The sequence below is a fragment of the Tasmannia lanceolata genome, unplaced genomic scaffold, assembly GCF_043159265.1.
Source record: "Tasmannia lanceolata isolate RefF3 unplaced genomic scaffold, GAP_Taslan_0.1 ptg000003l, whole genome shotgun sequence".
Lineage (NCBI taxonomy): Eukaryota > Viridiplantae > Streptophyta > Magnoliopsida > Canellales > Winteraceae > Tasmannia > Tasmannia lanceolata.
In genome coordinates this window covers 62,691,555-62,703,512 of record NW_027518680.1, presented here as the reverse complement: position 1 = coordinate 62,703,512, position 11,958 = coordinate 62,691,555, and positions in this window count along the sequence as shown.

Genomic DNA, 11,958 nt, shown 5'->3' with positions numbered 1-11,958 from the left:
TTAGCACTATCAAACTTGGACGCGATCGAAATTTACTTGGATCGATACACTCAGAGAAAACACTTGGAAATTTTTGATTTGATATCAAAAGGATGATCAAAAGATAATTTTCTTTCAGAGAATAACTCTTTCTGCAGAAGAAAAATTGTATCTTGGATGAGAATTTCATTTGCTATGTATAGAAAACGAATAGACATGTCTTTTCACCAAAAAACTTTTGGAATTTGTAACTGATAGGAAATGAATGGACAATTTGTAACAGTCAGGAAATAAATGGAGAATTTGTAACTGTCAGGAAATAATGGACATGAGCCATTAAACCACTTTAAGTTATAACAATTAAAATTTGAGAATTTGTAACTGTCAGGAAATAATGGACACGAGCCATTAACCCACTTGAAGTTACAACAATTAAAATTTGAGAATTTGTAACTGTCAGGAAATAATGGACACGAACCATTAAACCTCTTTAAGTTTCAACAATCCCCCACATTTAATGGATCAACAAGATAAAACATTTTGACTCGAGGAATTCTGAGTGTGTCTTTGGAAGGACACTGCATCAAGATAGGTAGCTTTCGCTTTGAACCTTCTTTAGTGATAGCCTATCGGACTTACTTAACTAATCGATGGACTATGACTTGAATCGCTAGTTGTTTGTGTAAGCCCAGACAATTGACCTCACACAGAGCCCGTCCAATCCAAGATTGTTTCTCGGTTGTGTTCATTATTTTGGCCCTGAACCTCTCGGGATTCATGCATGCTTTATAAATTCTTGCCTTTAAAAAATTCATAGAGTCGGCCAGCTCCACGCATATAGGTGTATTCCTATCGAAGGTATCCTACTATACCTCACTTGGTGTACCAAAGTATTGGTTTTCAAGATATAGGAATCATTAAACGCTTAGTGTATCCTTAAAACGTTGTAGGTAGCACTGGTGCATCATAGGAATAGGAAACAGTGCACACATTAGAGTTTCCAAAATTTACGTTTTCTTATTGAACTTAGTCCACGGGATCTCCGATCGCTAGGTTAGGTTTCCACCCTGTAATCTCTTTATTGGGTTAAGGCTTTTAATCACATTCCCCTCGATGCACAGTTCACTTGCTCTCTCGACAAATCATTTGTCAGCGGATCCGCGATATTTTCCTTAGACTTTACAAAGTCTATGGAAATTATACCATTCGAGAGCAACTGCCTCACGGTATTGTATCTACGACGAATATGTCTAGACTTACTGTTGTATATTACATTCTGTGCCCTTGCAATTGCTGCTTGATTGTCGCAGTGTATGCAAATTGCAGGTTTTGGCCATAATGGAATATCCTCCAGAAAGTGTCGAAGCCACTCTGCTTCTTCACCAGCTTTGTCTAAGGCGATGAATTCAGATTCCATCGTTGAGCGCGCTATCAAAGTGTCTTTAGAGGATTTCCACGAAATTGCAGCTCCACCTAGTGTGAATACATATCCGCTAGTCGATTTCGATTCATCAGAATCCGAAATCCAATTGGCATCACTATAGCCTTCCAGAACAGCCGGATATCTGCTATATTGCAGAGCATAGTCTTTATTTCTTTTAAGATAACCCAACACTCTCAACAAAGCATTACAATGCTCATGACCAGGATTACTTGTGTATCTACTTAGTTTACCAACTGAATACGCAATATCCGGTCTAGTGCAATTCATGATGTACATGATGCTACCAATTACTTGAGAGTACTCCAGCTGCCTAATACTGTTTCCTGTATTCTTTCTCAGAGTTAGTTATGGAAGAAAAGGATTATTCGCATCTTTAATGCTAAAGCTTTTAAACCTCTCAATTACCTTTTCAATGTAATGAGATTGTGTTAAACTTAGGCCATCAGAATTCTTTATAATTTTTATGCCAAGTATAACATCAGCAACACCTAAATCTTTCATCTCGAAGTTTTTTTCGAGGATCTTCTTGGTTTGTTCAATAACCTTCAAGTTATTACTAAGAATCAACATGTCATCAACATATAGACAAATGAGTACACAACCATCCGAATTGGATTTAATGTATACACATTTGTCACACTCATTAATTCTATAGTCATTTTGTATCATGACTCAGTCAAATTTCTCATGCCATTGTTTAGGAGCTTTATTAAGTCCATACAATGATTTGACAAGTCTACACACTTTGTGTTCTTGTCCTTTGACCTTGAAACCTTCAGGTCGTTCTGTATAGATCTCCTCGTCAAGATCACCATTCAAGAATGCAGTTTTTACATGCAATTAACATCCTCACTGATGTTATTCTTGTTACCAGTGAATAAGTATCAAAGTAGTCTAGACGTTCTTTTTGTCTAAACCCTTTGGCTACTAGCCTTGTTTTGTACTTATCAATGGAGCCATCAACTTTATGCTTTCTCCTGGAGATCTATTTACAACCAATTGGTTTATTTCCTGGGGGAAGATCAACCAATTCTCAAGTATGATTACTTAGGATAGAATCTATTTCGCTGTTTACAACTTCTTTCCAGAAAGGAGTATCTGGAGTTGACATAGCCTCTTTAAATGTTTGAGGTTCACTTTCCAACATGTATGTTAGAAATTCAGGACCAAAGGACTTTTCAATTCTTGATCTGTTGCTCCTTCGAAGTTCGGGCTCATTTGCCTCGACTTCCTCATTCTCAAAATTAGATTCTCTCGATCTTTTCTGAGAAGGTCCACCTTGATCTTTCTTTGCATATCCTCAAAGAATTCAACATGTCTTGTTTCCATGATTGTATTAACATGGATATTACTTATTTCAGATTTGTGAACAAAAAATCTGTAAGCACTGCTATTTTGAGCATAGCCGATGAAAATACAATCAACAGTCTTAGGACCCAGATAAATCTGTTTTGGAGGAGGGACTGCTACTTTTGCAAGACACCCCCACACTTTTAAAAAGTTAAGGGATGGAGCCCTACCTTTCCATAACTCATATGGAATTTTACATGTCTTCCTGTGGGGCACTGTATTAAGAATACAGTTTGCAGTTAGTATTGCTTCCCCCCATAAGTTTTGAGGTAAACCTGAACTTATAAGCATGGCAATGACTATCTCTTTTAATGTTCGGTTCCTCTGTTTAGCAACACCATTTTGTTGCGGAGTGTATGGTGCAGTAGTTTGGTAAATTATTCCCAAATTTGCACATACTTTCTCAAATTTGGAAGACTCATAATCTCCTCCTCTATCAGACCTAAGCACCTTGATATTTTTATCAAGTTGGGTCTTAACCTCATTTTTATACTTGATAAACGTGCTTAAAGCCTCATTTTTGCTAGTTAACAAATAAACGTAGCAAAATTGAGTACAATCATCTACAAACGTGATGACGTACTTCTTTCCACCTCTACTTTGCGCAAACTTTAAATCACATAGATCACTATGGATTAGATGTAGAGGTTCAGATTTCCTTTCAATTGAGTTGAAAGGTTTCTTAGCAAACTTAGCTTCAACACAAGTCTCACACTTGTATCCGGCATTCAAATCAAATCTTGGAATTAGCCCTAAGTTGGCTATCTTTTTCTTAGTTCCATAATTTACATATCCTAATCTACCATGCTATAGAAAAGGAGATACAGCCATGTAAATTGAATTTTTATCTTTATTGATAATAGAATTTGGGTACATAAACTTGTTCTTTATATCAATAACAGCCACATTGGGTTTGAACAAATCACCACATAAGTATCCCTTCCCCACCTACATCCCCCCTTAGAGAGTAGAAATTTGTCAGATTCAAATACAATTTTGAACCCCTTCTTGTCAAGTATGGGGCTATAAATTATATTCTTTCTTATTTCTGGAACATGCAACACATTCTTTAAGGTAAGCTCCTTTCCAGAAGTAAACTTCAGGACTACGCTTCCATTTCCAACAATGTTTGCCGAAGCAGAGTTCGCCATGTAAAGCTTCTCTCCTTCTTTAGCCTCTTCATAGGATGAGAACAAGTGTTTATCGACACAAATGTGATTTGCGGCACCGGTATAGACAAACCAGTCCTTGGTGTTAGACACCAAGCATACTTCTGACATCACCACAGCAGCAAACTTCGCATCATCTTCTTGCTCAGTCATATTTGCTTGTTTGGCTTCTTTGTCCTTACCTTGTTTCGGGCGCTTTCTGCAATCTTTAGCCCCGTGGCCAGGCTTGTTGCAGACGTAACAATTGCCTTCGAACTTCTTCTTCTGTTACTTTTGTTTACCTTTCTCTTAGTCAAGCCTCTTACTCTTCCCATCATTTTTGGGTTTGGAAGATTCAACAATGTTTGCTTTTGGTTATTTATAAGGGTTTGTTGCCCTCCTGTTGTCTTCTTCAATTCTCAAACGAAGAATGAGATCTTCTAGATTCATCTCCTTGCGCTTATGCTTCAAGTAATTCTTGAAGTCTAACCAAGCAGGTGGCAGCTTCTCAATCACAACCGCCACTTGAAATGACTCACTCAAAGTCATTTTCTCAACATGGATGTCATGCAAAATGATTTGCAAATCTTGAACTTGACTAATGACTGATTTTGAATCAACCATCTTGAAGTCTAGAAATTTGGCAACGATATGCTTCTTTGTGCCAGCATCCTCGGTTTTGTATTTCTTCTCCAAGGACTCCCACAATTACTTGGCTGTTTCAAAACTACTATAAACAGCATATAAATTGTTAGGTAAACAATTGAGAATGTAGTTACGGCATAGGAAATGACCATGTGTCCAAGCCCCCAACGCCGCACGCGTTGTGACATCATGCTCATTAAGAGACAATATCAGGCACACCTCCGACAAAAACTTCACAAGGTTCAGAGTGGTCAGATAGTACATTTTCTGTTGCCACTGTTTGAACCCAACGCCAGTAAATTTTTCTAGCTTCTCATTTTGAGGATTTGGCATCACCACACGAGGAATGGTTTGTGGAACCATACCTCCAACAGCAAAACCAAAAGGCATAAAACCTGTATTGGTAAAACCAATTCCAGGTCCAAAAGCCTTGCAGCTTGAACCCGCGCCACCATTTGTGGTCTCGGTACGAAGACCCGCAGCATTAGTTGCATTGTTACCAGGTGCTCCATTGTTGTTGGTCGGATTGACCACTAGAACACTTCCATCATTTGCAATGTCCTCTCCGACATTCTAGTTTTAGATATCGGGTAAGTCATCAAAGATTCCCGCCATTTCAATTCTCCTATTGTAGACACCCCATTTTGACCGGACCCAAGTTCGTGTCGCTTGGGCAAAACCCTATCCAATCAGTGAGTTGGGGTCCCGAATTGAACCTTGAAGTAGCTTCAGGTCCCTCCAAGGCCCCCGTAAAGTTCTAGCAAAATCTGCCGAGAAATGCCAAATAGGACGAGCCGGGAAAGGGGTGTAGTATGAATGTATGAGGGGGGTGAATTATCTGCAAAGGGGGATATCCACGCGAGAAGGGGAGTGAATTTATCCTGCGAAGGGCGCGCCCGGCCCGAATAGGACAAAAGTGGCGGGCGCGCCCTATCATTTTCCGCGCGCCAATCAGGTGGTGGTGCCGATATCGGCCTTTGATATTTTAGTATATATTAAAAAAATCAGAAAAAGAAAGGAGGGAAAATTCTCATTTTTCGTTACAGAGAGAGAGAGAGAGAGAGAGAGAGAGAGAAAAAGGGATTTCATCCCTAATCATCTTCCCCGCTCCTCCATTTCCCCACCATCACTCCATCATCCTCCTCTTCTTCCATCTTCATCAACACCTTTTCTGCAAACCCTCTTCTTCTCCTTCTCCGATCGGATCCACCGGCAACCTCCTTCTCCGATCCAAGCTCCGTCCGGTCATCACCTCCATAACCTCCTTTCCTTCGCCGTCGAGCATCTCCCTTCCTCCGGTCGGATCCATCATCTCCGGCCATTCCAGCACGGCTCCGATCAAAACTTTCATTTATTCCGGTGAACTCTAACCAGTTTATTCTTTTCCTTATCTCTCGTTCCAGTTATAGATCTCCTTTTTTTTATCCTTCTTAGGAACCCTAATTTCATATCTAAACCCCAATTTTACCTTGGATTCTTTATTTGCATCATCTTTGAGTTTGAGATCTACCCCCAAAATAATTCCATTGCAACCTGATCCGATCCTGTCTCAATCTCTGGAAAATCAGCTGTTAACAATGATCATGTTTCATTTGTTTAGATTCTATTGATCTCATAAGAAAATTGGTTCGATTCTGTGAGATTCGAAAGATCAGTGTGTCTCATTTTCAATTTTACCATGTTTTATTACGATTGGAGTTTACAATAATAGCTCATATCAGAGGCATCGGGATAATCTTGAGAGATTATAAAGAATTAGAAAGGAAATTCTTGTATCAGCTTGCCGTCAAGCCCTAGATCTGAGCTCCGATCCATCACATCCGGTAGAAAATTTCATACTTTCCGATCACGAAGCCGGCTAATCCTCTGGAATTGATGAGATTTTGGAGAGCACAGATATGTGATCAAGCTTGATTTGATTCTCTACAATTTCGAAGGTTTCTAGAAAAGTGGAGGTAAGTGAAGAAGGTAACATGTTTCTTTTCTTCACTATTGCAATTTTTTGACTTAGCACTTTGATCTTCTTTTCTGATTAAACTGTTGCTTTAATGTTCATGTTTGAATGAAGATGATAGCATGTCCTAACTGATTGATCTATTGCCTATATGATTTTCATTATATGAGCTGATTTTGCAACCCCTTTAATTTCCACGCTCCACTATCAGCATTATCTGCAATTTCATTATCTGGAACTATGCGAGATCATTTCTTTATGTCCTGTGTTTGATTCTTACATGAGAAATTTATGAGGTATTTGATATAGAAAAGGTTCATTGGGTTTCATATGTTGTTCTGTTCATACGACTATAAGATAGGGTCAGTTATGTTAACTTGAGAATTATGAATGGGAATTGATAGGATACAGAATTGAGAAATCTTCTTTAGCATATGAGGGCTTACATTCTATCATGCCTGAGATGGTGGTGAATTTCTTTTGATATTATTGTTATTTCAAGCAGAAGTTGTCGAGGGGTTAATTGTAGAATTTCAGAGTCCTAAGAGTTCATGTCTTCTCCCATTTACTTTCAGTAAGGAAATAATAATTTCACATGATTTTACTCAAAGTTCTTTGGATTTTTGGTTATAAAATTATCATAACCTTAGTCAGTGAAGTAAGGAACAACAAATCTCCATGATGTTATTCTTATGATATGGTAGTAGAAATTCAAATTGTTTGCCCCATAATTTTGTCTCATTTTATACACAAGTCATATTCAGTTTTTTTCTGCACAAATCTATTGCACATTATGGCTCACTGTTTTTACACTTGAATCTGCACAAGTTGATGCCTTCTGCTACGCACTACAATTAATACAAATTGGAATTATCATAATCTTTTGATATTTTTAATACTCTTCTTTTATGTAAAGTTTTGAGTTAGGTTCTGAAGATGGTTATGAATGGATTATTCAGGTGAGATTATCTTGAAAGCTCATTATATTCATCTCTCTTTTATTTCAATAAATTGTTTAATTGAAGGAGGAAATCAAATGACTACTCTATTCGATATTATCAACATGAGTACTGTCTGATTTCAAGGCGGTTTGTAGTAATATTATATGTGTATTGAAATCAGATGATTACTTTGGCATCATCTGATTTCGCTGAGTCCCCGTATTGGGGTTTGTGGTTGGCTTTGAAGTGTTTGATATTGTTTTTACTTCATTAGGCTACCTAGCGGCTGGTCTGGGCTAATTAATGTTGTTTATCATTTTATGATTGCTATAGGTTGTGTATTTTTTAATTGAAAATTCTTCTTTGCTTCACACTTGATTTATTTTTATAAGAATGGAATGGAATTTGCGATTATCTGGTAGCATTTTCCTCTCTCTTTGGATAGACTAGCACAGTCTTTTAGATTTCTGTTAGATTTCTTTAGATACTATAACCTGTACTAAGAGATATACTTTGTCTCGTTAGGCAATCCTCCTTTGGAGGCAAGCCTCTTTTTTTTAGCTTAAGCTCGGGGAGGTTGCTTTGATTTTGATAAATGGTGTACCCATAGGAGGCATGCCTTGCCTCATTTAGAGAGTCTTTGACTCATTTGCCTTTTCGGTAGTGTTATAGGAGAGTCTTTGACTCATTTGTCTTTTCGGTGGTGTTATTGAAGAGTTTTTGACTCAATCTTTCTCTTATTGGTTTTTTTAGGGAGTCTCTGACTCATTTATCTTTTAGTTGGTGATAGTGGAGTCTTTGACTCGTGTTCCTTTTCTTTTAGGGAGTCTTTGACTCATCTATCCTTTAGTTGGTATTAGTGGAGTCTTTGACTCGTGTTTCTTTCTCTTTTAGAGAGTCTTTGACTCGTCTATTCTTTAGTTGGTGGTATTGGAGTCTTTGACTCGTTTGTCCTTTTGGTGGCTTTATTAGAGAGTCTTTGACTCATTCGCCTTTTAACGGTTTTATTAGAGAGTCTTTGACTCATTCGTCTTTGACGCTTTTGTCTCTTAGTTGATATTATTAGAGAGTCTTTGACTCACTTCGTTTTCTCAGTTGGTATTATTCGAGAGTCTTTGACTCACTCGTCTCTTAGTAGGTATTATTAGAGAGTCTTTGACTCATTTGTCTTTATTAGGGAGTCTTTGACTCATTCGTCCTTTAGCGCTATTATTAGAGAGTCTTTGACTCATTTGTCTTTATTAGGGAGTCTTTGACTCGTTGGCTCTTTCGTTTGTGTTATTGGAGAGTCTTTGACTCATTCCTCCTTTAAGTTGTAGTATTAGAGAGCCTTTGGCTCATTTGTCTTCTTTGGTGCTGTTAGTAAGGAGTTTCTCTTTAGTCTTGTTGTCATTTCTTCTTCTTTGGAGACTAGCATAGTCTCATTAGAGCTTTGCCTTTTGGGATCGTAGATCATTTTGTTGTCCTCGATAGTTTAGTTTGCCTTGTTTAGGGGTTTCCCCTATTTGCCCTAGGGTTTGGCCCTAGGGTTTTGCTTTGTATATTCCCTTAGGTCTTTGACCAAAAGGGTGAAAACTCTTTAAACTTCAAAAACATTGGAAAAAGTTTTTAAAATCCAAAAATATTGAAACTTTAAAAATATCAAAAACATTTAAAAAAACATTAAAAAACTTAAATCAGCTAAAGTGTTGAATTTTATAGCGTATTAGGAGAGTTCGTTTCGAACTACGTTGGCTTGATCCTCTCCCACGAGGTACGTAGCGCAGCTCAGGATTTATATCCCGAGTCCTGCCAAACTTTTTGTAAATAACATTTTAAAATCTTTTTCTTTGAATAAGCAACCTTTCTAATCTTGTTTTCAAAAGATCTTCCTCTAGAGTTAGGAGTTTCTCCTAGATAGAGAGTTTTAGAGTTAGGATTTTCTTTTGTTAGGTTGCTTGATTGTTTGTTTGTTGTGTGCTTGTTTTAGAGTTAGGGGTCTGTCCTAGAGTTATAAGAGCGCCTCCGTCCGGTCAGCTGGCGATCCACATCGCCGACTGATGACTAGCATAAGATGCGTTAGTCCACCCTTTGTTTTCCTTAGGAAACGCAGCCTAGTTACACATAGGTTATAGGAACCACCTGCATTAGCCTAGGGCTAACCGGCATTTAGTTAGGGCATATAGGGTGTCCTAAAATCTAGAATTCACTAGAATTTAAATAATCGTTCAAGAAGCTTTAATAACTAGTCTGGTCTTTTAGATCGAGTCTAGGATAGAGGTCTAGGTGTCTTAGGCATCCTAGCTTAGAATAGGCGCGAAGAACTACGCTGCCTTGATTCTCGTGGAGGCGGGGATACGTAGGCTTCTTTGGATGAAAACCAGACCATCCGAAGACTCGGGCTAATAATTTAGAGTCTTAGGATTTGTTGTGTAGTTATTGTATGATTTGATATGTTTTCTTATTTTTTTTGTGTACTGATCCTATACCTTTAACTATAGCTTGCATGTGTTTGCACATCAGAACTTAGTCACCCATTAGGCATGTCACTCATAACCTAGCTATGCTTAGGTGACACATCTTTCATTTTATTTTATATGTGTTTATTATCTTTATCCTCAGGAAATGCATGCTTAGGTAGACGATTCCTGAAGATTGTTCCCATTTCACATGATTTTCACCCAAACTTCTTTGGAGTTAATAATAAATGGCATAAGAGACCAAGTGCTTGCACTCGAACGAATCGGGGGTGCTCTCAGACCTTCCACATTCGTAACCAGGCACGAACCCATATATATTTCTGGTTATCCATTGCACAAAGGATTTGATTTTAGGGTTCCATGGCATATCCATGGATGGCGACTCTGAGTTTATTTCAGGTATGTCTTGGTTTCGAGCCTTGGCTCCAGATCGAGACATATCTCTTTCTTTTTATATTGCCACTCGTGCTATGCTATGAGGGTGGCATCCGTTTTGAGAGTTCCTTGGCAGAGCTCTCCTTCACACGTGGACGATCCAGCGGAGGGTGTTAGGGACCAGTTCTCTCACCGCAGCCTATCTCGGATCGGGGTCCACACCTATAAACCCAACAAACAGTTAGAACAAAATCGCTTTAAGAATGTTGTATTCACAGTATTTGTTGTAAACCAATAATAGAATTGGAATGTATAGAAGAATTGTTAGTGATATATAAGTATGATTAATAAAGCTGAAACTTGTTCCACAACTCGGAACAAAAGAGTCATAGTGCTGTGTATATAAACAAAGTAACAAACTTGAAAGAAATCAAATAAGGAAGTGAGGTACGGTTTAGCGAATCTCCTTAAAGTGATTTGTTCCTGTCTATGGTGCTTTGCAGACAATGAACAATGCTTCCCAAGATACAACACTTCCAACCAGGCTTGATTAGCACTATCAAACTTGGACGTGATCGAAATTTACTTGGATCAACACACTCAGAGAAAACACTTGAAAAAATTTGATTTGATATAAAAAGGATGATCACAAGATAATTTTCTTTCAGAAAATGACTCTTTCTGCAGAAGAAAAATTGTATCTTGGGTGAGAAATTCATTTGCTATTTATAGAAAACGAATGGACATGTCTTTTCACCAAAAAATTGTTAAAATTTGTAACTGTCAGGAAATTAATGGAGAATTTGTAACTGTCAGGAAATAAATGGAGAATTTGTAACTGTCAGGAAATAATGGACATGAGCTATTAAACCATTTTAAGTTACAACAATTAAAATTTGAGAATTTGTAACTGTTAGGAAATAATGGACATGAGCCATTAAACCACTTTAAGTTACAACAATTATTTGCTAGGATTGTCATTGATTTCATTGCCAAAGATCCAAGGGATCACTGAAGTAATGTTAATAACAACCCCCACTAAGGGTTTGTCTTCAAAGATGGAAGAGAGAGTATTGGTCTTGATAATATAGTTTTTATATGGTGTAAGCCCGAATAGTCAAGTATTTTTCAAATTGGACTGAACGGCCCACATCATAGGTTGATCTAAACCGTCCATTTGTTGTGCCACATTGTAAATTAATTGTGCCTGAAAAAATCTATTCCATAGAATGATCCCAACCCTCTGATCTATGGTTGTTTCTTTTTCTAAGACTGCCCTAATTTTCCTTTCTCATCATAGCACTATTTACAGTTTGGATGGTTTAGATTAGCTGATCATTGTGCAATTTTTGGATTATAGCCAATCAATGATTTATATTCTTATACTACGCCCTTGTTTGTTTTGGATTTTGAAAACTGATTGTGAGTGTCACTCCCTCTCGTTTTCGTATATAAAAAACTAGTAAAAATGCACGTGTGTTGCACGTGCGAGCCATTTAGATTGCCCTTTAGTATTTAAAGGGCTTGTTAGAGCTTTTTGGGAACTGTAATAACCTTTTGACAACCATTTAAATAATAAATACTAAAAGACAAGAAGCTTTCGCGGAATATCAAAAGATTGCAGCAGTGATTTCATTTCCGTATAAATATATCAAGTTTGAGG